This window comes from Chiloscyllium plagiosum, unplaced genomic scaffold (genome assembly GCF_037043375.1).
Source record: "Chiloscyllium plagiosum isolate Xiang-an unplaced genomic scaffold, Cpla_swu_hap1 HiC_scaffold_42, whole genome shotgun sequence".
Classification (NCBI taxonomy): Eukaryota; Metazoa; Chordata; class Chondrichthyes; order Orectolobiformes; family Hemiscylliidae; genus Chiloscyllium; species Chiloscyllium plagiosum.
The window spans coordinates 53,195,871-53,223,331 of NW_028270180.1; the positions used below are offsets into that span (position 1 = coordinate 53,195,871).

At 49.6% G+C, this 27,461-nt stretch overlaps 1 long non-coding RNA gene across 1 annotated transcript; it reads right to left on the reverse strand.

Annotated features, from left to right (window-relative positions):
• Positions 1–9,697: 9,697 nt before the first annotated feature.
• LOC148137809 (uncharacterized) lies at positions 9,698–24,969 on the reverse strand. The gene is made up of 5 exons (XR_015754093.1): positions 24,814–24,969; positions 24,299–24,414; positions 24,031–24,070; positions 13,220–13,352; positions 9,698–12,268 (listed from the first exon to the last, which is right to left on the reverse strand). It is a non-coding gene; the product is annotated as an uncharacterized LOC148137809 (long non-coding RNA).
• Positions 24,970–27,461: the final 2,492 nt, after the last annotated feature.

Sequence of the window (27,461 nt, forward strand, 5' to 3'; positions counted from 1 at the left end):
CTTGCACTGTCCAACTGTATTGTGTGTGTGTATCAATAGCCTGAAGGGACGGTGACAATGTGATTCAGGGAACATCTTTCAATTCGAATATTACGGAGTGTGGGTTCCCAGCCAAAGGGGAATAACAAATTCCAGTCTCTAAATGTTACTGGGGGCATTTCTCAAAGTAAACTTACACTGAGTGTGGGTTACTAACTGGAGAGAACAGCCTACTCCAGTGGCCTTGTGTAAGTAGGAGTACTTCTGAGTGTAGAATCTGACTATTGTGGAAAACTGGATGAAACGGAATATCTGACCACAGTGGGAAGTAGGACCATATAGATATGAATCCCATGGTGCTTCATTTCTGGGAGAGTTCTCATTCCTGTCTGTCCACTGATGGAGCTGTCAATGTAGTTTGTAAATATACAATGGATTGTAACTGGAAACATCTTGGCAGCTGGTTGAATATGTTCGATGCTAAGTTTTCAAAGTGAAATGTTCTATTGGCGATGAACAGATGTGATAATAGTTTTCAGAAGGGAAAATGGCAGAGCAATAATGTTAATTCAGTAAAATACCCAGTAGACATATTATGCTGATTTAAATAATACTTTTGGTCCTGATTAATCTTTGTAAGGTTTGGACACGTTGTGGGACATTGCTCTGCGAATGTACATTAATCAGGATTGAGATCATAAAATGGAATCCCTATAGTGTGGAAGCAGGCCATTTGAGACACACCAACCCTCCAAAGGATATTGCACCGTCTCCCTGTAACCCCGCATTTCCTGTAGCTAATGCACCAAGCCTGCACATCTTTGAACTGTGGAACGAAACTGGAGCACTCAGTGGAAACACTCCCCCCACCCCGTACACCTGGTGATGGAATTGAACCTCGGCTCCCAGGCAGCAGTACTGAGCACTGTGCCATCTCTAACATACAACAGCAAATGCTCACAAGATTTCACAGGTGTACCTGGTTACATTCGGATTAGAGCTGAAAATGTGTTGCTGGAAAAGCGCAGCAGGTCAGGCAGCATCCAAGGAGCAGGAGAATCGACTTTTCAGGCATAAGCCCTTCTTCAGGAATGAGGAACGTGTGTCCAGCAGGCTAAAATAAAAGGTAGGAAGGAGGGATTTGGGGGAGGGGCGTTGGAAATGCGATAGGTGGAAGGAGGTCAAGGTGAGGGTGATAGGCCGGAGTGGGGGGGGGGGGGCAGAGAGGTCAGGAAGAAGATTGCAGGTTAGGAAGGCGGTGCTGAGTTCGAGGGTTGGGACTGAGACAAGGTGGGGGGAGGGGAAATGAGGAAACTGAAGAAATCTGAGTTCATCCCTTGTGGTTGGAGGGTTCCCAGGCGGAAGATGAGGCACTCTTCCTCCAGCCGTTGTGTTGCTATGGTCTGGCGATGGAGGAGTCCAAGGACCTGCATGTCCTTGGTGGAGTGGGAGGGGGAGTTGAAGTGTTGAGCCACAGGGTGGTTGGGTTGGTTGGTCCGGGTGTCCCAGAGGTGTTCTCTGAAAGGTTCCGCAAGCAGGCGGCCTGTCTCCCCAATATAGAGGAGGCCACATCGAGTGCACCGGATGCAGAAAATAATGTGTGTAGAGGTGCAGGTGAATTTGTGGCGGATATGGAAGGATCCCTTGGGGTCTTGGAGGGAAGTAAGAAGGGAGGTGTGGGCCTAAGTTTTGCATTTCTTGCGGTTGCAGGGAAAGGTGCCGGGAGTGGAGGTTGGGTTGGTGGGGGGGGGGGGGGGGGGGGGTGGACCTGACGAGGGAGTTATGGAGGGAGTTGTCTTTTCGGAACACTGATAGGGGAGGGGAGGGAAATATATCTCTGTGGTGAAGTTCGTTTGGAGGTGGCGGAAACATCGACAGATGATACGATGTATATGGAGGTTGGTGGGGTGGTAGGTGAGGACCAGTGAGGTTCTGTCCTGATGGCGGTTGGAGGGGCGGGGCTCAAGGGCGGAGGAGCGGGAAGTGGAGGAGATGTGGTGGAGGGCATCGTCGATCACGTCTGGGGGGAAATTGCGGTCTTTGAAGAAGGAGGCCATCTGGGTTGTACGGTATTGGAACTGGTCCTCCTGGGAGCAGATGCGGCGGAGACGAAGGAATTGGGAGAATGGGATGGCGTTTTTACAGGGGGCAGGGTGGGAGGAGGTGTAGTCCAGGTAGCTTTGGGAGTCGGTTGGTTTATAGTAAATGTCCGTGTTGATTCGGTCGCCCGAGATAGAAATGAAAATGTCTAGGAAGGGGAGGGAGGAGTCTGAGACGGTCCAGGTAAATTTGAGGTCGGGGTGGAAGGTGTTGGTAAAGTGAATAAACCGTTCAATCGCCTCGTGGGAGCACGAGGCAGCGCCGATACAGTCATCGATGTAGCGGAGGAAAGGTGGGGGGTGGTGCCAGTGTAGCTACGGAAGATGGACTGTTCCACATATCCTACGAAGAGGCAGGCATAGCTGGGGCCCATGCGGGTGCCCATGGCTACTCCTTTGGTTTGGAGGAAGTTGCAGGATTGGAAAGAGAAGTTGTTCAGGTTGAGGACCAGTTCAGTCAATCGAAGGAGGGTGTCAGTGTAAGGGTACTGGTTGGTACGGCGGGAAAGGAAGAAGCGGAGGTTTTGAGTCCTTTGTGATGTGGGATGGAGGTGGATTTGGATACATTTGGATGAACAATGTTTGAATTTGTAATTCATAATCTTTCCCCAGTGAATTTTCCAGTGACCGCTACTCTTGGCTTTGTGATATGAGTCTTCCTTGGGGGGAAAAGATTTTGATGGGAACTGAGCATCAATCAGTTTTAAGGCAATATATGAAAATAAAACAAAACACTCATAATAATAGGAATTAAAATGTCAGTTTTAACAAATAACTGACGTTAGTACTTGCAATATTCTGACTATGGTTAATAATCAAGTGAAGGAGCATTACATCAACTTGAGAGCCCACAATACGGAACATTTAACACCCTGCTTTAATATACTACACAAGCCTCTCCCATTACTCAGTTTCTAAACCAGAATGAGTGTTCCATATTCATGAGCTGCAGTCATGGTCCCTCTCATTAGTGGGAATATCATTTCCATATTTCTATCACAAAGTGCTATTTATACACCTGCATCCTCTATTTCACTAACACCGCTCACAAATCCAATTTGCAGATTTATGAACATTTCCCTTCTGTACATGTGAGAATGACAAACATTCTGATTCTGTCGGGAGCCCAAACTCTGTCACTCATCGCTTGGTTTTTATACCATAGCCTCTGACCTTTCAACACAGCAACATGTTAACTCTGTAATACACCAACCTCAGGATCGGTTGACTTGTATTTCCAGAAGGATTGAATATCTGTTCCTCAATCAGTTGCAACTGTTTACACAGTAACACTTTAATTGTGAAAAGAAATGTTCAACTCTTAAACAAAAATATTATGAACACATATTGACAATAAGAAGCTCTCCAAAAACTGGAGTAAATGAGATGACGACTCTTTTGTTTCAGCCTGAGGACAGGTGAAGATGGTTCTGGCTGTGGGAGGTCAGTCATCTCAGCCGTTGTACATCTCTGCAGGAATTCTTCACAGTTGTACCTTGGTCCTAAAATCTGCAGGCGCCTCATCAATGCTGGTCCCTCCATCATTATTTCAAAATTAGTGAGGTTTGCTCGTGAATACACAATGTTCAGCATCATTTACTACTCTTGAGATAACAGAGAGGTCTGTGTCCATACAGAATGTGATAACATCTGGCTTGAGCTGATAATTGGCAAGTAACATTCATATCCCACAAGCACCAGGAAATGGCCATCTCAAAACGTGAGAACCTACCAATCTCCCATTGGCATTTGATGACATTGCCATCACTGAGTGCATTATTATCCACAACCCGGACCAATCATTGACGAGGACATGACCTGTTCCAGCCGTACAGGTGCTGTGGCCACAAGAGTATGTCAGACACCCTGCTTACTGCGACAATAACCTCCCTGCCTGCCTCTCCAATCCATCCCCACCATCCAGACAGTATCGCTCAGGGGTGGGATTGAATTCTCTGCAAGTATCTGGCTGAGTGCAGCTCACATGCAACACTGAGTGCAACATTCACAAAGCTCCACATTGTCCAGGACAAACAGCTGATTGTTATAATTTCCCCACTGACCATTCAGCGCACACTCTCTTCACCAATGACACCACGGCCAGCAATGAACACCACCTACAAGATGCAAACCAGGAACAGGGCAGGGCTCTTTTTACCAGCACCTCACACACCCATGACCTCCAGCACCTGGAAGGACAGGGGCCGCAGATGCACCGATACACCATCACGTGCCTGACAGTTAAAGCTTACACTCCGTGAGTACATTTTAAAGTAATCACCATTTCCACATCTGCAAGGGGAGATCTCTGAACACGAGGGCTGGTTAGTCTCCAAGGGAATATCCTATATGGCAGAGAGTGGGACAAATGTACAAGGTGAAAGGATGGGTGCTTGGTGCTGGGGTTCCACTGAATTCAGGGCATCGGCTATTCCTTAGTATAATTCAGGTCAAAGCTTAATTTAACAAGTCCGAAGAGTTTCCCAACTCTTGATGGTCTCAAAGCCAGGAGATAGAACCCTTTGTCTCGGTTGGCCATTACTTCGCAGACAATGTGTTAGTACTTCCTATTCCAGATAACTACTCTGAGTGAGTTTTAGGATCCCTTAACTTCAAAAGTGGATCCATTTTTGGGAATATCATAGTTGAGACAATGGACTCAGTATGGGGATATTCAAATACCAGGGAGCGGTCTAAAAAGGGAGCATTCTTCAGTAGCAGTGGGTTATCTGTGCACGGGGAGCTCCATTTGCTTTTATTAATTGAAAGGTTATGGGTGTCGCTGGCTAGACTAACACTTACCACCCTTCCCTTATTGCCCAGAATAAACCAGACTATTGTAGATCTGGAGTCACATGTACACCAAGACGAGGAAAGGATGACAGGTTACACTCCCTAAAGGATATGACTGAGTGAGATGGTTTCATTTCTAACAACTGACGACCGTTCATTGCCACCACCAGACAGTAGAAGTCTTGATTTCGATTGAATTGAAGTTCCACCATCTGCCATGGTGAATATTGAACATCGGTCTCTGAATTAATAATCTAGTGATGAGACACTGAGGCCATCATCTCTGCTCATCTTTCACATTGGCCTGAACCCAAAGTGATCGGTTCAGATGCCAAGCAATAGTACATTATTTCTGTTCTAAATGGACCCCCTCTAATTCTAAGGCTGCGCCCATGGGTCCTAGTCTCCCCACTTGATGGAAACAAATTCCCAGCGTCCACCCCTTATAAGCAATGCATTATCTTGTGAGTTTCTATCAGATCTCCCCTCAACCTTCTAAACTCTAATGAATACAATCCCAGGTCCTCAGCCATTTATTGTATGTTAGGCCTACCATTCCAGGGATCATCTGTGTGAATCTCCGCTGGACATGCTCCAGTGCCAGTATGTCCTTCCTGAAGTGTGGGGCCCAAAACTAGACACAGTATTCTAAATGGGGCCTAACCAGAGCTATATAAAGTCTCAGTAGCACATCGCTGCTTTTATATTCCAACACTCTTCAGAAAAATGACGTCTCATTTGCTTTCTTAATCACGGACTCAACCTACAACTCAACCTTTAGAGAATCCTGGAAGAGCACTCCCAGATCCCTTTGTACTTTGGCTTTATTAATTTTCTCACTGTTTAGAAAATAGCCCATCTTGTATTCTGCTTTCCAAAGTGAAAGATCTTGCATTTGCTCACGTTGAATTTCATCAGCCATTTCCTGGAGCACTCTCCTAAACTGTCTAAATCTTTCTGCAACCTCCTCACCTCCTCAGAACTACCTGCCTGTCCACCTAACTTCGTATCATCGGCGAACTTTGCCAGAATGCCCCCAGTCCCTTCATCCAGATCATTAATATATAAAGTGAACAGCTGCTGCCCCAACACTGAACCTTGCAGCACACCATATGTCACGAACCACCATTCCGAAAAAGAACCTTTTATCCCAACTCTCTGCCCTCTATCAGACAGCCAATCCCCACTCCATGCCAGTAGCTCACCTCAAACACCATGGGCCCTCACCTTACTCAGCAAGCTCCTGTGAAACACCTAATCAAAGGCCTTTTGGAAGTCTAGGTAGATAACATCCACTGGGTTTCCCTGTTCTAACCCACTTGTTAACTCTTCAAAGAATTCTAACACATTTGTCAGGCACGATCTCCCCTTACTAAATCCATGCTGACTTGTTCTAAGCCGACTCTGCACTTCCAAGAATTTAGAAATCTCATCCTTAACGATTGATTCTAGAGTTTTACCTACAACTGAGATTAGGCTAATCAGCCTATAATTTTCCATCTTTTGTCTTGATCCTTTCTTGAACAAGAAGGTTACAACAGTGATTTTCTAATCATTTGGGACTTTTTTTGACTCCAGTGATTTTTGAAAGATCACAACCAATGCCTCTGCTATTTCCTCAGCCACCTCCCTCAGAACTCTAGGATGCAGTCCATCAGAGCCAGGGGACGTATCGATTTTTAGACCTTTTGGTTTTTGTTTTAGCACTTTCTCTTTTGTAATGGCTACCATACTCAACTCTGCCCCTGATTCTCCTTAACTGTTGGGATATTACTCATGTCTGGGTTTGGGTGGAGGTTGGGGTACACAGTGTTCGGCAGGTGGTGGGGAGTCCATGCCAAATGAGGTTCTCCTGATTGCATTGGGTATCCAAGCTGGGACATGGTGGTCAGATACACTGGTGAATACCAGTGCTCTATCTTCTTTGTTCATATTTGAGACACCATCCATTCCCAGACACGGTTGAGTGATCCAGTGCCGTATACTGTAATTCATGTTGTGTGGGTGCAAAATTTTAGGAGTAAACTCAACTGTGGAGGCTCCAAAACTGAATTCAGGATGTTTTTGTAATCCATGTCTGGGTTAGGTGTATCCACTCTTTGTTTTACTGATCCTGGGAGAGTTTGTGTGAATGCTGTCATCTAATTTACAACTCCAGCGAGCCTGAGCAATGTATAAAGCAGAATAAATCAACCACTGTCAACCCCAAAAAATGTTCGATACGTCATTGTGTTTCTGAGACTAACTTGGTATTTGTGTTCATCCCTATGTATTTTCAAAGTGAAAATGATTCAGAATCTTAAACGTTTGTATGATATGGAACAACAATTATCTTTGTGCTATTCCTGATGAAGAGCTTTTGTCTGACACGATGATTTTCCTACTCCTCAGATGCTGCCTGACCTGCTGTGCTTTTCCAGCACCTCTGATCCAAACTCTGGTTTCTCGCATTTGCCGTCATCACTTTTGCATAAAATACTTATAGTCTGGGCTCAGGCACAGATACATTTGACCAGTAACTTGAAGTCTCTTTTTTTCCTTTCTCTCTCTCTTACAGTAAGTCTAGTGGTGATTCTAATCATTGCTCGTGGCAAGTGTGGTTTGTCTAAAAGCACCACTCATTATCTGGTGGCTATAACAACGTCGGATCTGCTATTCATTGCATTCGCAATCGTACTTCGGCAGTTTCCATCTTATTATTATCCACAGTGTTTCTTGGACATCACTCCTGTGTGTTGTGTTATCCATGTGTTGAGCTGCTGGGCAATTGATTGTTCTGTCTGGTTCACCGTTACTTTCTCTTTTGATCGATTTGTCACTGTTTGTTTTCATCAGATGAAAACTAAGTATTGGCCAGAGAATACTCCAATTAAGGTTCTAGCAATAATCTGTATTTTCTTTTCAATCAAAAATATTCCCAACTATTTTCGATTTAAACCTGGAAAGGTCATCAACAATGTTCCATGGTTCTGTTCTACCAGGTCCAGTTACTATACTGACCGCCGGTGGGCAAGTTTTAAATATTTTGAGCGATTTTTAACACCAATGCTCCCATTCATTTTTATTCTCTTTCTTAACATTCTGAGTGTCAGACACATCTCTGAGGCCATTACGGTGCGTAAGGGACTCAGGGGTCAGAGAAAAATAGAGAATGACCCAGAGATAGAGAGCAGAAGGAAATCTGTGATCTTACTCTTTGCCATATCTGCAAGTTTCATCCTTCTCTGGTTGCTGTATATTTTACATTTCTTTCATGTCAGTCATTCCTTGGATTCTGCTGGTTTTGTTATTTTTGTACAAGCCTCATATATGCTGCGGGACCTGAGCTGCTGCACCAATGCACTTGTTTATGTGGTGACACAGAACAATTTCAGAGACCAGTTAAAGCGTGCCCTGAAATATCCAATTATAAAAATAATCCAATTGATGAATAAATCCAAGTAACTGAGAGCCCACATTAAAGGCAGCAGATAAAGGAATGAGGGGTCCAGGTGAGGAATGGACTGACAGGATAAGGAGGAGCAGCAACACGGTAACACTCCTTTCCTAACGGGCAAGGAATGGTTCCATCTGAGGAGCGAAACCAAAGAGACTGGAGGAGCAAAACAGTGGAAGTGTTGTCAGCAATGGGCAACCGTTAATAGAAAGCTGGACAACAAAAGTATAACTGAAACAGGAATCAGACATGCACAGAACAACATCATCCCCAGCAACCCATTGTCAGTGAGAGAACCAGATACAAGGTCAATGACCTGGAGGCAAGTATCATCGATCACTGCAGGCTGGAGTGGGAACAGCAATGGCAGGCTCCTGTCCTCACGAAATTCACTCATCCACTCATCTGGGCAAAACTAAATAAAAAAGGAGAATGTTCCTATTCCGCAGAGTAATATACTGTAAATAATCCGTGTCTTTTGATTAGAGATGCATTTTCAGCAATGATTTCCTTTCTCTGGTTCCATTCCCTTCCCCCCGGCCTGATGCTGATATCACCCCCTCTCTATATTTGGTTCTTTCCACCAATCAGCCGCTGTGTTGGTGGGGAATCCACGGCCCAGTCAGAGGGCTCAGTGACAGACTGGATCCGACACTGGGGAATGGGGTTGGATGTGGCAGAAGAGCCGACCCCCCTCAGTGCTGCCATGAGAAGGTTTTGTGGCTCTCACTGACTCCATTGGACTCAGTGGGAACTGACTCTGGGTGAACTCTGTTTGCATGGGCCTTCATAATGGAGCCTGGGATCAATTGGAAGATCGATGGACCGTCAGCATGGATTTTGTTTCCATCTGGAAAACAGCTCCTAAAATCCAACCTCCTGATTGGCCCGTCTGATCAAGGTCCTGTTTAACACGGAGGTAAACCTCCTTCACTGTTCACTACCCCACCACCACATTTGGAGCCACCTGCCAACTTACTAACCATCGGAGACAAGCAGGAGGCTGGAAGAACACAGCAATCCAGGCAGCATCAGGGGGTGGAGAGGGCAATGCTTTGGGAGTGAGGGTAAGGGGAGCTGCTGATAAAGGGTGGGGTTGTGGGAGGGCTTTGGGTGGGGAGGGGACAGAGTGGTCAGGTGAACACAGATAGAGGGTATGGCCTGATTAGTCAATGGGAGGAATGAATCCGATTGGTGGCAGGGAGGGGTGGAAGGGTGGGGGAGGGGCTGGGAAGGGAGTCAGGGGATGGGGAGGGAGCTTATTTGAAATTGGAGAACTCAATGTTGAGTACTCAAGGCTGTAGGCAGCCCAGGTGGAAGATAAGATGTTGTTCCTCCAATCTGATTCACTGTGGCAAGGTCTCACTGGGCCTTGTATTGGTTAATGGGCCTGGCCAGCTGACTGACCTTTCACTGGGACACCATTTTAGAAACAGTGATCACAACTCCTTCAGTTTTAAGATCGCTATGAATAAGGATAAATCAGGACCTTGTGGGAAGGTACTGAATTTGGGGAGGGTAAATTAAGACACTATTAAGCAGGAGCTAGGGAGAGCTAATTGGGAGGAGCTGTTATTGAGCAAGTCCACATTTCCCATGTGGGAGCTGTTTAAAGACCTGCTGATCAGACTTCAGAATGGGCATACTCCAGTACGGAGGAAGGACAGGGATGGCAAGGGATTGTTATACCAGCTCCAGTTATTCTGAAGACCATCCGTGGGAACATTTTAAATAGTGTGAAACATTTTAACACCATTTTTACCATTTAACTTTGTTCTGTTTCTCAATATTCTGACAGTGAGGCAAATCTATGAGGCCGTAAGGTGTGTAATAGACTGAGGGGTCAGAGATAAATAGAGAATGGACAGACTTCTATGACCTTACTCTTTGTCATATCAGCCAGATTCATATTTCTCTACAATGAGACTGATACAATCCACACTGACAAACGGTGTGTCCGCTGCTGTCAGTGAACCATCCCCAATTCTAACGGATACTGACCCTCTTCATTGGCACTGAGCCCATCCTGACCAGGGGAAGGACAACTCTCAATATGAGTCCCACTGTACCCACCTTCCCACCATCTCCATCAATCCCATGCTTGGGGGCTTGATCAAAAACACAACAAACAACAGCCCTATCCCCAACTGAAGCAGACACAGCTTCTCAGGTCAGTAGAATAGCTCAGTGTCAAGCTCGGACAGTGGAGATCTCTCTGCTGGGCAGAGCAGTGGCACCTCATCTCAGCCTCTCTCTCTCTGACTCAGTCTGCGTCTGTCCCTCTTGTGTTTAAAGTGATACAATGCCACCCTCTGCTGGCCTTGCCGCGCCACTGCACAAGCAGCAGATTTCTTTCTCTCTGGGATAATTTGTTCCTGTCCCTGTTCATTCCATTATCTCTAAACTGCAGTCCCTGGTCCCTGTCCAAATCAATCCAAACAATAACAAAAAGAAATAGAGATGGCTACTTATTTGGATTGTTTTATCATTCTAAGCCTTTATAAAAATTTAACCTATTTGCATAAACTGCAAAAACTCTATTTATTTTTTGAGTCACTCTGTGCAACCGCACAATCTGTCTGCAAGAAAGAGAAAGCAAGTTCCTGATCCCTAACTTCACTCGTTCATTTTAGTTTCATTGATTTGTGTAAAATTCTTGTGTCCATTTGGATTGTAGCAGGGTGCTGTGCCTACTCTGGGTGTGAAATTGTAGCTTTGTGTCTGTGTGTATTCCAAGGCTGGGTCCAGAGGGGGTGGGGGAAGGACAGGGACAGACCTGGGCCAAACCATTGAGCTGCTGCTTTCTCCCAGAGTCCCCTCTAATCCCACAAAAATGATTGTTGGTGTGTCCCACACCTGGGGGAAGGTGTGTTCCAGGTGGAGAGAGCTGGGTGCTGACTGGATGAACGGGGGTTAGGGAGGACATGGGTTTGAGTGACAGACCCTGAGGGTATTTAAACCTGGCTCAATCAGCCATTATTCTGCTGCCACATGGACTGACCAGGGGAGAGAATCTATCTGTTTGTGAGTGTGTCAGTGAGAGAGTGAGAGTTGTGCTTGAATCTCAATCCCATTTTCAATGGTTTGAGTGTCCCGAAGCAGATTCTGTCCCTGATGGGTCACAGAGAGAAACCTTGGGGAGAGGGAACTGGGAGCAGCTGGAATGGGGAGGATGGCCTCTGTCTCTCCATGTCTCAGGTTTGTCTCTGCCTCACATTTCCCCTTTTCTATCTCACTCTCTGGCTCCTCCTCTCTCTCTCTCAATCTCTCTCCCTCCTTCTCTGACTGTCCGTCTCTCTCCCTCTTTCTCTGAGTCTGGCTCTCTCCCCCTCTCTCTGTATCTCCTCCTCTCCCTGATTCTGTGTCGATCTCTCTCTGAGCATGTTTCTCTCTATTCTTTCTTGTGCAAACTCTCTCTCTCTCTCTCTGATTGACTCTGTCCCCTGACTTTTGCTCCCCCACAATTCCTATAGTTCCAAGAAAGAGGGAAGCTCCAAACAGTTGTAGGAAGGGAAGCTACATGGGAATGTGAACAGGGCAGAGACAGGAAGAATGGGGATTGAAGGAAAGATGTGGGACAGACAGAGGGAGAGAGCAAGCTGGGAACACAGATGGTAGGGATAGGGGCTGTAGTGAGAGATGGAGGCAATGATATCTGTGGGATCAGACTGTGCAGCTGCTCCTTCTCCATCTTTTTGTCCCTCTGTGCATGCCCCCAGCCCAGAACTCGCCCCTTCTGGTAAAAAAGAACCCACAGACGGCCTGAACCCCACAATTCTTTTCCCCATGTGTGAGTTTAAACGAGGAGACAGGACAGTTTCGGATTATTCTGTCTCTCTGGGTCCAGCTCTTGTCTGACGATTCTTCACAGGAGATTGGATTTGATTCTCTCTGTTTCTGCAGTGTCCCGAGTTTCAGCTCCTGGGTCTAATCTCCCCCTCCTCCTCGGGTGGGGAACAGCCTGTGAGAGAAACGAGAATTGATGTGATATAAAATAAAGCCGTGACACCAAAAGCACAGCAAGATCCCACCACTCTCTGCCTTCCACAATCTCTCCCTTTACCCTGTGATGCTGGTTCAGTTTAATTATTGCATCATTAAGGCATTGCATAACATCACAGCAACATCCAAACACTAAGAAATCACCATCGAGCAGTTGGCCAGAGGCTAGAAACATGAATAACCATGCACAGCAAGATCTCACAAGCAGCAGTGTGACCACAGACACATTGTGTGTATCACTGATGCTGGTTTGATTCTGTCTGCAGGATGACAGAGAGGGGTCAATCCTACTGTTTGACAAATTCCAAACATTTCCCCTTTTCTCAATCTGTTCCCCCCTCACTCACTGTTTCTCCCTTTTGCTCCCTCTCTCTCTCAGCTCCCCCTCTCAATCTCTCTGTCTCTCTCAGATTTAGTCCTGTACACTGTAATCTTTATCCCAACCCCCACTTTAAATAACGACAGCTCAGCTTGTGTGTGGGATGGTTTTACTTATTTGAAAACTCAACAGAAGAAACCTGGACAGAGAGAGATCCCCCACCCCCACCCCCACACACATAGATTCTGAACTGAATTGAAATGACCAGCCTGTGCCTTTTTTCTGCAATAATAACAATTTCTTCTTCTGGCCAATATGCATCTCACATCATTCTGACATTAGAGTGGGCCTTTGGAGAGAGTTTCTCATTTAAGGTTTTAATTCTCTCCTCAGGGAGTGCTGCCTCCCAGATCCTGGGGGTTAACCTGTTTGTGTCATAATCTCAGGGCCCGGTTACTTTAACCTCAAATTCGTTTTAAAAATGACAAGGCCGCAACCTGATAGGACCCAGTTAACCAGAGGCCCAAACAAACCAGACTCCACGCTCCCAAGGAGATTAAACCTCGGGGTAATAAACAGATGACAACTCACCAGGGCCCCATGGGCTGCATCCTGTGAACAGGCCTCAGGCCCGTGCTCCCCCTCTGGAGGTTGTTCTTATCCAAGGCTTTCCCGGCCCCAGTCACTTTGAAACTTCACTTTGCGGCTTTCCCAACAAAAGTTCCTCAGGATAAAAGAGAGAAAAGATGAGTTGAAAGGGGGGAGTGAGAGCATTTTGCTGTCAAATTACACAGCAAGATTCCAGGTTTAAAAGCACCCTCCAACCCCATCCCCAATGCATTGTATAATGTCACAGTAACATCAAAATACAAACAAATCATAAGACAGCAATTAAAAAGAGACTGGAAACATTAATAAACACGTGCACACACACAGTCTCTTAACCAGACAGGGAGAGCTGCTCACTGCCGAGAAAGAGAGACAGAGAGAGAGAACAGGGTCTGAGAATGAATCTAACAATTTCTTGTCCACATTTATTGTCAGTGAGGGGTTTGTGGACTCCTCCCCTGCATCTCTGACACATTGCACCGTCTGTCAGTCTGCTCCTTGGGGAGGCCTCTGTGTGATTGAGATGTTCATCCCCAGGACAGGAGCCTTTTTGGACCTTGCTGCCCACTGAGATCTTAATTCGAGGGCAGCAAAGTGTTCCTATTCCTAGTTTGTTAAACTCTTTTTTTCAGCCTCGTTAGTTATGTCAGTGCAGTTTGAAAATATTAACCATTGGTCTCACACTCTAAGAGAGTGGCTGCAGACACCCTGACACACACAGGACTGGGAAGAGAGGGAGATATTTTCTGAACATCTCTCGGGATTTTCCTGCTGTACATGTGGTTCCCAGAATCAAACTCTGTCTCTGTCCCTCTCTGTCTCGCTCTCTCTCTCTCTATCTGTGTCTCTCCATCTCTGTCTGTCTCCCTGCCCTGCTCTACATGCAGCCATTCTTAAATTGACTTTCAATCCCTTATTTTCTTTCCCTTTCTCAAATATTTCAGCAGAGTTTGGGAAATTAAAATATTGATCGCTCACCTGGCAATCAACATCCATATTTCCCCCTCTGTGCTCCCACCCTGCTCCCCCTGCCCCATCCTACACACCCTCCCCCCAACACACATCTGGAGAGATCATGGGGACTTAAATCTGAAATCTAATCGAAGGGTTCAGGGTGTTTTTATATCGAATAAGGGATACTCAGGAATGTGTTACAGCCCAGAATCTATTTGAGGGGTTTGGGATGGTTTACATATGCAATAACAGACACCCGGGAGTGAGTTACAGAGTGGAATTGAATTGAAGGGTTTGAGGTGATGTGGATACAGAATAAGAGATAGCTGTCTCAGTCTTTGTCAATTTGAATCTCTCAGATATTTGGAGCTTGGAAGGGAAGGCAGACATTGCTGGAATGTGCCATTATCTCAGGCATTCACTGTAAACAGGTTCTGGCATTTGCATTTTAATCACCGTCAAAGAGCTGTGTCCATTTCCTATCTCTGTAAAGGGATTTCACATTTTGAAGATGCGTTAATGCAGGACAGAAAACAGCTTCTGAGACATTCCCTTTGTGACAGTGTTTCAGACCCAAACTGAAACATGGAGATTTTTTTTAGATTTTAGATTCCCTACAGTGTGGAAACAGGCCCTTCAGCCCAACAAGTCCACACCGACCCTCCAAAGAGTAACCCACTTCCCTCTGACTAATGCACCTCACACTGCGCAATTTAACATGGCCAATCCACCTGACCTGCACATCTTTGGACTGTGGGAGGAAACCGGAGCACTCAGAGGAAACCCACGCAGACATGGGGAGAACATGCAAACTCCACACAGACAGTCGCCCGAGGCTGGAATCGAACCTGGGACCCTCACCCTGCCAGAACAGAAAAGAACCAATAGATTTCTGTGTTCCTGCTCCCAATTTAACATTTGACCATTCGGTTTATCTTGTCTTCAGTCTAACATCCAACAAGCATCTCTTCACATCTCCCATTGTTACAGCTCTCCTGCTATTTCACCAGACTCCCCAGATCTAAACCACTCCCAACTAAAACTCCAAGACAGGTAGTGAAAGGGGTTAGATACAGAGCAAAGCTCCCAGGACACTGCAGTGTTTCAAGTTTCCTGGACATGTTCAGCAAATCACCCACTTCTCCCATCCTGTCCCCATCAAAAACCCTCAGGGCAGCTCCATCACTGGGCTAGATACAGAGTATGTGTCCCTCTACCCTTTCTCCATCTGAATCTCCCAGGGTCTGGGGAGAATAGGGTTAGATACAGATTAAAGATCCCTTGACAGTGTGCCATCAATCACTCCCAGGACAGTGACAGCACGGGATTAGATACAGAGTAAATCTCCCTCTACAGTGTTCCCCCAGGACAGGGACAGCATGGGGTTAGATACAGAGTAAATCTCCCTCTACACTGTTGATATCAATCACTCACAGACAGGGACGGCACAGGGTTAGATATAGAGTAAATCTCCCTCTACACTGTTGATATCAATCACTCCCAGACAGGGACGGCACAGGGTTAGATACAGAGTAAATCTCCCTCTACACTGTTGATATCAATCACTCCCAGACAGGGACGGCACAGGGTTAGATACAGAGTAAATCTCCCTCTACAATGTTGATATCAATCACTCCCAGACAGGGGCAGCACAGGGTTAGATACAGAGTAAATCTCCCTCTACACTGTTGATATCAATCGCTCCCAGACAGGGACAGCACAGGGTTAAATACAGAGTAAATCTCCCTCTACACTGCTGATATAGATCACTCCCAGACAGGGACGGCACAGGGTTAAATACAGAGTAAATCTCCCTCTACACTGTTGATATCAATCACTCCCAGACAGGGACAGCACAGGGTTAGATACACAGTAAATCTCCCTCTACACTGCTGATATAGATCACTCCCAGACAGGGACAGCACAGGGTTAGATACAGAGTAAATCTCCCTCTACACTGCTGATATAGATCACTCCCAGACAGGGACAGCACAGGGTTAGATACACAGTAAATCTCCCTCTACACTGCTGATATAGATCACTCCCAGACAGGGACAGCACAGGGTTAGATACAGAGTAAATCTCCCTCTACACTGCTGATATAAATCACTCCCAGACAGGGACAGCACAGGGTTAGATACACAGTAAATCTCCCTCTACACTGCTGATATAAATCACTCCCAGACAGGGACAGCACAGGGTTAGATACACAGTAAATCTCCATCTACATTGTTGATATAAATCACTCCCAGACAGGGATGGCACAGGATGAGATACAGAGTAAAACTGCCTCTACATTGCTCCAATCAAACCCTTCCAGGACGGGGACAGCACGTGGTTTTGTACAAAGGAGTTTGTACGTGGGAGATACTTTCTCACACATGTGTTAGAGTTCTTTGATGAAGTGACCAGGGAGGTTGTCGAGGGTAGGGAGGTAGATGTCGCCTTTCAGTAAGTTCTTTGATAAGGTTCCACATGGCAGGTTGCTCTGGAAGTTAGATCATATGGAATCTAGGGGAGCTGGCAAATTAGATACACAATTGGCTTGATAGTAGGAAGCAGAAGGTGCTAGTGGGAGGATGCTTGTTGGAATGGAGTCCTGTGACCAGTGGAGTGCCTCAGGGGTCAGGACTGGGCCCATTGCTGTTTGTTATCTATACCAATTATTTGGATGAGAATGTACAAGGTATGATTAATAACGAACCGCCCGTTTCTACCTACTGCCCAAAATCCACAAACCTGACTGCCCCGGACGACCCATCGTCTCAGCCTGCTCCTGCCCAACCGAACTCATCTCGGCATACCTCGACACGGTCCTGTCCCCATTAGTCCAAGAACACCCCACCTACGTTCGTGACACCACCCACGTCCTCCACCTCCTCCAGGATTTCCGCTTCCCCGGTCCCCAACGCCTCATCTTCACCATGGACATCCAGTCCCTGTACACCTCCATCCCCCATCACGAAGGACTCAAAGCACTCCGCTTCTTCCTTTCCCGCCGTACCACCCAGTACCCTTCCACCGACACACTCCTTCGACTGACCGAACTGGTCCTCACCCTGAACAACTTTTCTTTCCAATCCTCCCACTTTCTCCAAACAAAAGGAGTAGCCATGGGCACCCGCATGGGCCCCAGCTATGCCTGCCTCTTCGTAGGGTATGTGGAACAATCCATCTTCCGCAACTACACTGGCCCCACCCCCCATCTTTTTCTTCGCTACATTGATGACTGTATCGGCGCTACCTCGTGCTCCCACGAGGAGGTTGAACAGTTCATCCACTACACCAACACCTTCCACCCCGACCTCAAATTCACCTGGACAGTCTCGGACTCCTCCCTCCCCTTCCTAGACCTTTCTGTTTCTATCTCAGGCGACCGAATCAACACGGACATCTACTACAAACCTACCGACTCCCACAGCTACCTGGACTACACCTCCTCCCATCCTGCCCCCTGTAAAAACGCCATCCCATTCTCCCAATTCCTTCGTCTTCGCCGCATCTGCTCCCAGGAGGACCAGTTCAAAATACGTACAACACAGATGGCCTCCTTCTTCAAGGACCGCAATTTCCCCCCCGACGTGGTCGACGGTGCCCTCCACCGCATCTCCTCCACTTCCCGCTCCTCCGCCCTTGAGCCCCGCCCCTCCAACCGCCACCAGGACAGAACCCCACTGGTCCTCACCTACCACCCCACCAATCTCCATGTACAGCGCATCATCCGCCGTCACTTCCGTCACCTCCAAACAGACCCCAGCACCAAGGATATATTTCCCTCCCCTCCCCTATCAGCTTTCCGTAGAGACCACTCCCTCCGCGACTCCCTTGTCAGATCCACACCCCCCACCGACCCAACCACCACTCCCGGCACCTTCCCTTGCAACCGCAGGAGGTGCAACACTTGCGCCCACACCTCCCCCCTCACTTCTCTCCAAGGCCCCAAGGGAAACTTCCATATCCGCCACAGATTCACCTGCACCTCCACCCACATCATCTACTGCATCCGCTGCAGCCGGTGTGGCCTCCTCTATATTGGGGAGACAGGCCGCCTACTTGCGGAGCGATTCAGGGAGCACCTCTGGGCCACCCGGACGAACCAACCCAACCAACCTGTGGCACAGCATTTCAACTCCCCCTCCCACTCCACCGAGGATATGCAGGTCATTGGACTCATCCACCGCCAAACCACAACAACCCGACGGTCGGAGGAGGAGCGTCTTATCTTCCGACTGGGAACCCTCCAACCGCAGGGGATGAACTTGGACTTCACCAGTTTCTTCATCCCCCCTCCCCCCACCTTGTCTCAGCCGGATCCTTCCAGCCCGGCACCGCCTTCCTGACCTGCAGTCTTCTTCTTGACCTCTCCGCCTCCACCCTACTCCGACCTATCACCCTCACCTTGACCTCTTTCCACCTATCACATTTCCAACTCCCCTCCTCCAAGTCCCTCCTCCCTACCTTTTATCTTCTCCTGCTGAACACTCTCTGCTCATTCCTGAAGAAGGGCCTGTGCCCGAAACGTCGAATCTCCTGTTCCCTGGATGCTGCCTGACCTGCTGTGCTGTTCCAGCAATAAAGTTTCAACTTTGATCTCCAGCATCTGCAGACCTCACTTTCTCCTCGATGATTAATAAGTTTGCAATGACACTAAAATAGGTGGTATTGTGGACAGTGAGGACGGTTATCAAAGATTGCAACAGGACCTTGATCAGCTGGGGAAGTGGGCCGAGAAATGGCAAATGGAGTTTGAGGTAGATAAGTGTGAGGCCAAATCAAGGAAGGTGTTTCATTGTGAATAGTAGGGCGTTAAGGAGTGTAGTGGAACAGAGGGACCTTGGAGTTCAGGGGCATGGTTCTCTGAAAGTGGAGCCACAGGTAGACAGGGCAGTGGGTAGACAGGGCAGTGAAGGAGACTTTTGGTCTTCATCAGTCAGGGCACTGAGTATAGACCTTGGGAAGTTATGTTGCAGTTAGACAGGACAATGGTGAGGCTGCACTTGGAGTATGGTGTTTGGTCACTTTGATGTAGGACAGACGTTATTAAACTGGAAAGAGTGCAGAAGAAATTTACAAGGACTTTGCCAAGATTGAAGGGACTGAGTTATAGGGAGAGGTTGGACAAGCTGGGACATTTTTCTTTAGAGACTGAGGTGGATCTTATAGAGGTGTATAAGATCATGACAGGAATGGACAGCTTGAATGCACTCAGTCTTTTTCCCAGGTTTGGCAAATCGAGAGGGCATCAGTTTAAGGTTAGAGGGGAAAGAATAACAGGGAACCCGAGGGGCAACGTTTTTTACCCAGAGGGTGGTACGCATGTGGAATGAGCTGCCAGCGGAAGTGGCTGAGGTGGGTACATTAACAACATTGAAAAGGCGTTTGGATAAATACTTGAATAGGAAAGGATGAGAAGGATATGGGCCAAGTGCAGGGAAATCGGGTTCATGTGAATGGACAAGTTTGGTCAGCATGGAGCAGTTTGGGCTGAAGGGCCTGTTTCTGTGCTGTAGGACTCTAACTCGACGACTCTATGACAACCTTAGGCAGCATTGTAGACAGTGCAGATAGTACCATCACTTACAAAGGGATATTGATAGGTTGGGTGAATGGGCAAAGTTGTGTTAGATGGAGTTCAGTGTCAGCAAGTGTGTGGGTATCTGGTTGGAGTACAGAGAGGGAGCACAAAGGAGGTTTACAAGAATGAGCCTGGAGCTCAGGGGTTACATTCTGAGGGGACACTCGACAAATGAGGCCGTTTTCCTCCAGAATTGAGAAAGTGAAGGGGTGATCTGATCAAAGCCTTCAAGGTATAAACAGGATGAGACAGGATCGATCAACATCAACGATTCCCACTGGTTGGAGATTCTAGACCGAGAGGGAGCAGAGTCTGAGAATGAGGGCCCAGAGCGTTCAGGAGAGATGGCAGGAAGCACTTTGACACACAAAGGGTGGGAGAGGGACTCTCTTCCACAAACAACAGTGGATGCTGGATCAGTCGATCATGTTAAATCCTACACTATCCCCATCAACACTCTCAGGACAGGGACTGTATGTGGTTAGATACATGGTAAAGCTCCCTTTAATGTATCCCCATCAAACACTTCCAGTGAAGGGAGAGCACAGAGTGAGATATAGAATAAAGCTCCCTCCACACTGTCCCCATCATTCCCTCCCTGGTCAGGGAAAACATTGAAATTGATACAGAGTTAAGATATCACAGTCAAAACTTTAACGGCAGGTATAATCTGGTGAGAGATGCTGATTTAAACTCACTCCTTACTTTCCCCATCTTACATGCATGCATGCACACACACACTCACATACAGAGATACACGCAAGCACAGACACACACACACACCGACACACACACACATACACAGACACTCACATACAGAGACACACGCACAGACACACACACACACAACGACACACACAACAAAAATGGAAGAACTCCACAAATTCAACACCAAGTCCTTTGTTTGATTCTCCCTGTTCTGTTCTGATTCCCTGTTAGATTGGTGGCTCTGGACATCCACAAGGAAGGAGAGAGGGAAGAGGAAGGAGGGGGGGGAAGGAGAGGAGCGGGGGAAGGAGAGGAGAGGAGGGGAGGGAGAGGAGGGGGGAAAGGAGAGGAGAGGAGAGGGGGGAAAGGAGAGGAGAGGGGGGGAAGGAGAGGAGAGGAGAGGGGGGGAAGGAGAGGAGAGGAGGGGAGAAGGAGAGGGGGAAAGGAAAGGGGGGAAGGCGACGGGGGAAGGCGATGGGGAGGAAGGCGACGGGGAGGAAGGCGACGGGGAGGAAGGCGACGGGGAGGAAGGCGACGGGGAGGAAGACGACGGGGAGGAAGACGACGGGGAGGAAGGCGACGGGGAGGAAGGCGACGGGGAGGAAGGCGACGAGGAGGAAGGCGACGGGGGGGAAGGCGACGGGGGAAGGCGATGGGGGGTGGGAAGGCGACGGTGGGTGGGAAGGCGACGGTGGGTGGGAAGGCGACGGTGGGTGGGAAGGCGACGGTGGGTGGGAAGGCGACGGTGGGTGGGAAGGCGACGATGGGTGGGAAGGCGACGGTGGGTGGGAAGGCGACGGGGCGTGGGAAGGCAACGGGGCGTGGGAAGGCGACGGGGAGGGGGAAGGCGTTGGGGAGGGGGAAGGTGACGGCGGGGGGGGAAGGTGACGGCGGGGGGGGGGGGAAGGTGACGGCGGGAGGGGGGGGGAAGGTGACGGCGGGGGGGGGGAAGGTGACGGCGGGGGGGGGGGGAGGTGACGGCGGGGGGGGAAGGTGACGGCGGGGGGGGGAAGGTGACGGCGGGGGGGGAGGTGACGGCGGGGGGGGGAAGGTGACGGCGGGGGGGGGGAAGGTGACGGCGGGGGGGGGAAGGCGTTGGGGAGGGGGAAGGTGACGGCGGGGGGGGAAGGTGACGGCGGGGGGGGAAGGTGACGGCGGGGGGGGGGGAAGGTGACGGCGGGGGGGGGGGAAGGTGACGGCGGGGGGGGAAGGTGACGGCGGGGGGGGGGGGGAAGGTGACGGCGGGGGGGAGGAAGGTGACGGCGGGGGGGGGGAAGGTGACGGCGGGGGGGGGGAGGTGACGGCGGGGGGGGGAAGGTGACGGCGGGGGGGGGAAGGTGACGGCGGGGGGCGGGGAAGGTGACGGCGGGGGGGGGGAGGTGATGGCGGGGGGGGGGGGAGGTGATGGCGGGGGGGAAGGTGACGGCGGGCGGGGAAGGTGACGGCGGGGGCGGGGAAGGTGACGGCGGGGGGGGGGGAAGGTGACGGCGGGGGGGGGGGAAGGTGACGGCGGGGGGGGGGGGAGGTGATGGCGGGGGGGGAAGGTGACGGCGGGGGGGGGAAGGTGACGGCGGGGGGGGAAGGTGACGGCGGGGGGGGGGAAGGTGACGGCGGGGGGGGAAGGTGACGGCGGGGGGGGGAAGGTGACGGCGGGTGGGGGGAAGGTGACGGCGGGGGGGGGGAAGGTGACGGCGGGGGGGGAAGGTGACGGCGGGGGGGGGGAAGGTGACGGCGGGGGGGGGGAAGGTGACGGCGGGGGGGGGGAAGGTGACGGCGGGGGGGGAAGGTGACGGCGGGGGGGGGAAGGTGATGGCGGCGGGGGGGGAAGGTGACGGCGGGGGGGGAAGGTGACGGCGGGGGGGGAAGGTGACGGCGGGGGGGGAAGGTGACGGCGGGGGGGGAAGGTGACAGCGGGGGGGGGGGAGGTGATGGCGGGGGGGAAGGTGACGGCGGGCGTGGAAGGTGACGGCGGGGGCGGGGAAGGTGACGGCGGGGGGGGGGGAAGGTGACGGCGGGGGGGGGGAAGGTGACGGCGGGGGGGGGGGAGGTGATGGCGGGGGGGGAAGGTGACGGCGGGGGGGGGAAGGTGACGGCGGGGGGGGAAGGTGACGGCGGGGGGGGGGAAGGTGACGGCGGGGGGGGAAGGTGACGGCGGGGGGGGGAAGGTGACGGCGGGGGGGGGAAGGTGACGGCGGGGGGGGGGAAGGTGACGGCGGGGGGGGAAGGTGACGGCGGGGGGGGGAAGGTGACGGCGGGGGGGGGGAAGGTGACGGCGGGGGGGGGGAAGGTGACGGCGGGGGGGGAAGGTGACGGCGGGGGGGGGAAGGTGATGGCGGCGGGGGGGGAAGGTGACGGCGGGGGGGGAAGGTGACGGCGGGGGGGGAAGGTGACGGCGGGGGGGGAAGGTGACGGCGGGGGGGGAAGGTGACAGCGGGGGGGGGAGGTGACGGCGGGGGGGGAAGGTGACGGCGGGGGGGCGAAGGTGACGGCGGGGGGGGGAAGGTGACGGTGGGGGGGGGGAGAGGTGACGGCGGGGGGGGGAAGGTGACGGCGGGGGGGGGGAAGGTGACGGCGGGGGGGAGGTGACGGCGGGGGGGGGGAAGGTGACGGCGGGGGGGGAAGGTGACGGCGGGGGGGGAGGTGACGGCGGGGGGGGGGAAGTTGACGGCGGGGGGGGGAGATGACGGTGGGGGGGGGGAGGCGACGGGAGGGTAGGGGAGTGAGGACGTTAGGGCAGGAAGGGGAGGTTCGGAATGACGGGATGAAGTTCAGTGAGAGGCAGGTTTGGGAGGGATGATTTGGAGTGAGTGGAAGAGGTGACAGTGATAGGGAGGGTTGGAGTGAGTGGAGGTGGTGACAGTGATAGGGAGAGTTGGAGTGAGTGGAGGAGGTGACAGTGATAGGGAGGGATGGAGTGTTTGGAGGAGGTGACAGTGATAGGGAGGATTGGAGTGTTTGGAGGTGGTGACAGCGATAGGGAGGGATGGAGTGTTTGGAGGAGGTGACAGCGATAGGGAGGGATGGAGTGTTTGGAGGTGGTGACAGCGATAGGGAGGGATGGAGTGTTTGGAGGAGGTGACAGCGATAGGGAGGGATGGAGTGTTTGGAGGTGGTGACAGTGGTAGGGAGGGTTGGAGTGAGTGGAGGAGGTGACAGTGATAGGGAGGGATGGAGTGTTTGGAGGAGGTGACAGCGATAGGGAGGGATGGAGTGTTTGGAGGAGGTGACAGCGATAGGGAGGGTTTGAGTGTTTGGAGGTGGTGACAGTGGTAGTGAGGGTTGGAGTGACTGGAGGTGGTCACATAGAGTAGGAGGGCTGTGAAGTTCTCCCAAGGTGAAAGACATTGGGAGGGCTGTTCAGACAGAAGAGTATGAAGATGTGAGGGGCATGTCTTTTACACAGGGCTGTGGGGAGGTGGAGTGGTATGAGCAGGGAAGGGAAAAGTGTGTTTCAGAGGGAGCAAGAAGAATGAAAGCAGACAGGAGAATAGCAGGTTCTGGGTGATGTTTGTGAGGGAGGCCACAATTGCGAGTGGAATAAATTAACAGCACATACCTCAGAAACCTGCAGTGATGAAACCCTCATTTGAACATGACTAGAAGAAATAACAGTAAACTGTCACAGAGAGTTAAAACACTCATTATTAAAGATAGCGCAGGTTGGGCAATGGCAAAGAGATTGTCATGGAGGACAGGGATGAAACAGAATAATGCATGTGCATGGATTCAGATCCACAGTAAAGAGATCACACCAGGGCCTAACCAATGAACCACAGCAAAACAAGTTAACTATTGAATTATAGATGAATGCTAAAAAAAAACACCTCTGAATCAATGTTATTATACTTCAATGTAAACTCTCTGGCTGGAGCTTGTAGCTGAGAAGTTAGCACAGAACTGGCATCAGAGAAACGCTTCAGTTTTCATTAATTCCACTACTCTGTAAAATGAGATGACAAAAGAAACATGTTCAGAGACATTCAGAATAAACAAATGTATCTCTTGGCTTGACTGTTAATCATCCACCTGTTAAAGGAGTTTCCAAAATCTACCACCATCAGTTCAGGACAGGAATTTACCAAATGATTTGAAAGATCTCTATTTTAATGACAAGATTATGTTGTAGAGATGATTTATGAGATTTGATAGATGCATCCAATTTTAAGATGTTTTTCTAACCGCCAATTTTGTTCTTCCAAAGATTATTTGGATAGCAGAAGATTGGAATACAGGAAAGAGAAAATTATTAATGAACAGAATTAACCTTCTGTGTTAATCTCCTCAATGGCGGGGTTCCTACCCAGCATTCCCCGCGATGGTGAATACCCTCTATACTCACTACAGGCGAGGGCGGCGCAGCCGCAGTGCCGGGTTTGTCTCCGTGGGAAATGGGAAGAGACGCGCTTTTCCAGACGGTAAGGCTGCAGGAGCTGGACAGAGGGATTCAGACCGAGAATAAACCCTTCCAGCGAGAAGCGAGCACCTTGAAAAATAACTTGTGGGTAAATTGTTTGCATTTCCGAGGTGAACAGCCGCCATCTTGGCCGGGAATGTGGACGCATGCGCAGAGGGATACGTGACGTCACGGGGCGGGGCCTGATGGTGACTCATGCAGATGCTGAAAACCTGAGACAAGAATCATAGAGATGTACAGCCTGGATACAGAGCCTTCGGTCCAACCCGTCCATACCGACCAGATATCCCAACCCAATCCAGTCCCACCCGCCAGCGCCCGGCCCATATCTCTCCAAACCCTTCCTATTCATATACCCATCCAAATGTCTTTTAAATGTTGCAATTGTACCAGCCTCCACCACTTTCTCTGGCAGTTCATTCCATGCACGTACCACCCTCTGGGTGGAAACGTTGCCCCCCAGGTCTCTTTTATATCTTTTCCCTCTCACCCTAAAACTATGCCCTCTAGTTCTGGACTTCCCCACCCCAGGAAAAAGACTTTGTCTATTTACCCAATCCATGTCCCTCATGATTTTGTAAACCTCTATCAGGTCACCTCTCAACCTCCGATTCTCCAGGGAAAACAATCCCAGCCTGTTCAGCCTCTCTCTATAGCTCAAATCCTCCAACCCTGACAACATCCTTGGAAATCTTTTCTGAATCCTTTCAAGTTTCACAACATCTTTCCAATAGGAAGGAGACCAGAATTGTACGCAATATTCCAACAGTGGCCTAACCAATGTCCTGGACAGCTGCAACATGACCTCCCAACAACTGTACTCAATACTCTGACCAATAAAAGAAAGCATACCAAAAGCTTTTCTAACTATCCTGTCTACCTGCGACTCCACTTTCAAGGAGCTATGAACCTGCAATCCAAGTTCTCTTTATTCAACAACACTCCCTAGGACCTTATAAGTATATAAGTCCATCTAATATTTGCTTTCCCGAAATCCAGCACCTCGCAGTTATCTGAATTAAACTCCATCTACCATTTCTCAGCCCATTGGCCCATCTGGTCAAGATCCTTTTGTAATCTCAGGTAACCTTCTTTGCTGTCCACTACACCTCCAATTTTGGTGTCATCTGCAAACTTACTAACTGTACCTCTTATGCTCGCATCCAAATCAAATCAGAAAGTGTTGGAGGAAGTCAGCAGGTCTGGCAGGAATGTGAGCAGAGAAACAGAATGAACCATTCCAGTGCTGTGTGCATCTCTTTCAGAACCTATTGCCCGGGTGGTGCAGTGTCCTGGGCGATAGCTTTATAACAGCTTCACCCTCAGGTGGTCTTTGAAACAAACAGCAGTCTACTTGAATCCCTGGATTTTTCTGCAGGTGACATTTTTAACCAACCTGTTCAGACGTGTCATGTTCCACTTGTGAAGTTGGTGGGCCTTGAGAATCCAGGCCTTGTTAGTTCGAGGGGAGTTCCTCAGGGTGGAGTCTCAGGGTCAACCATCTTCAGCTGCTTTGTCAATCACTTTCCCTTCAGAAGTGGGGATGTTGGTTGATGATTGGACAATATTCAGCATCATTTTCAACTGCTCCGATACTGATGTAGCGCATATTCATATGTTCAGGTTGTAAGTTTGCTTGCTAAGCTGGTAGGTTTGTTCTCATTGAGAACAATCTTACAACCTGAATCTCAACCTGAGCTAAAAACTTTCTCAAAAACCGCATATACATATGTAGCAAGACCTGGCCAGCATCTAAAATCTGTACAAATGGTAAGTAACAGCCGTGTCACATCCGTGCCTGGCAAAGACCATCTTCAACAAGAGAAAATCCGAGTATCCCTTGTTGACATTCCACAGCAATATCATTGTTGAATCCTCCATGAGCAGCATTCCGGGGGTGTAATATTGACCAGAAACTGAACAGGACTAACCATGCAATTGATACAAGATCAGCGCAGAGGCAAAACAATCTTACAGCGCTCAACTCCCCTCCTGCCTGCCCACCTTACACGATGTAAGTCAGGTCTGTTCCAGAATCCTCTCCACGTGCCTGGTTGAATGCTGCTTCAACAACACAAGAAGCTCATCAACATGTGGGACAAAACAGCTCTCTTGATTGCCAACGACCTTCCCCATTCCCTTTCTTCACCATTGATGTACAGCAGCAGCAAAGGGGATCATCTCTTGTGTAACATCCTTCTGGATAGGGGGCTGTGCTGTCCACCAGGTGGCGAGGTACATCCCACAACAGGATTGCACCTCAGGACACACAATGTCTCAGAGATATTGGGAACAACAACCTGATTTATTCAGGAAGGTTTCTTTTTGCTTTTGATGGGGCTTTTTGCACCTTTTGATATGTTTGGGAGGAGGTACAGACTAGAGGAACAATTTATTTCTGAAATTGGATTTATTTGTTCAGAGATTTTACCCTCTATGGACCGCAATAATATTTGAAAATCATTTCACAGAGAAATAGATTGAAAGAATTGAAGATGAGTTAGTCAAATCAGACATGATATAAAGATCCAACTGAGTCACAAAATTCATTTGGACATAAGGGGAACATGTTT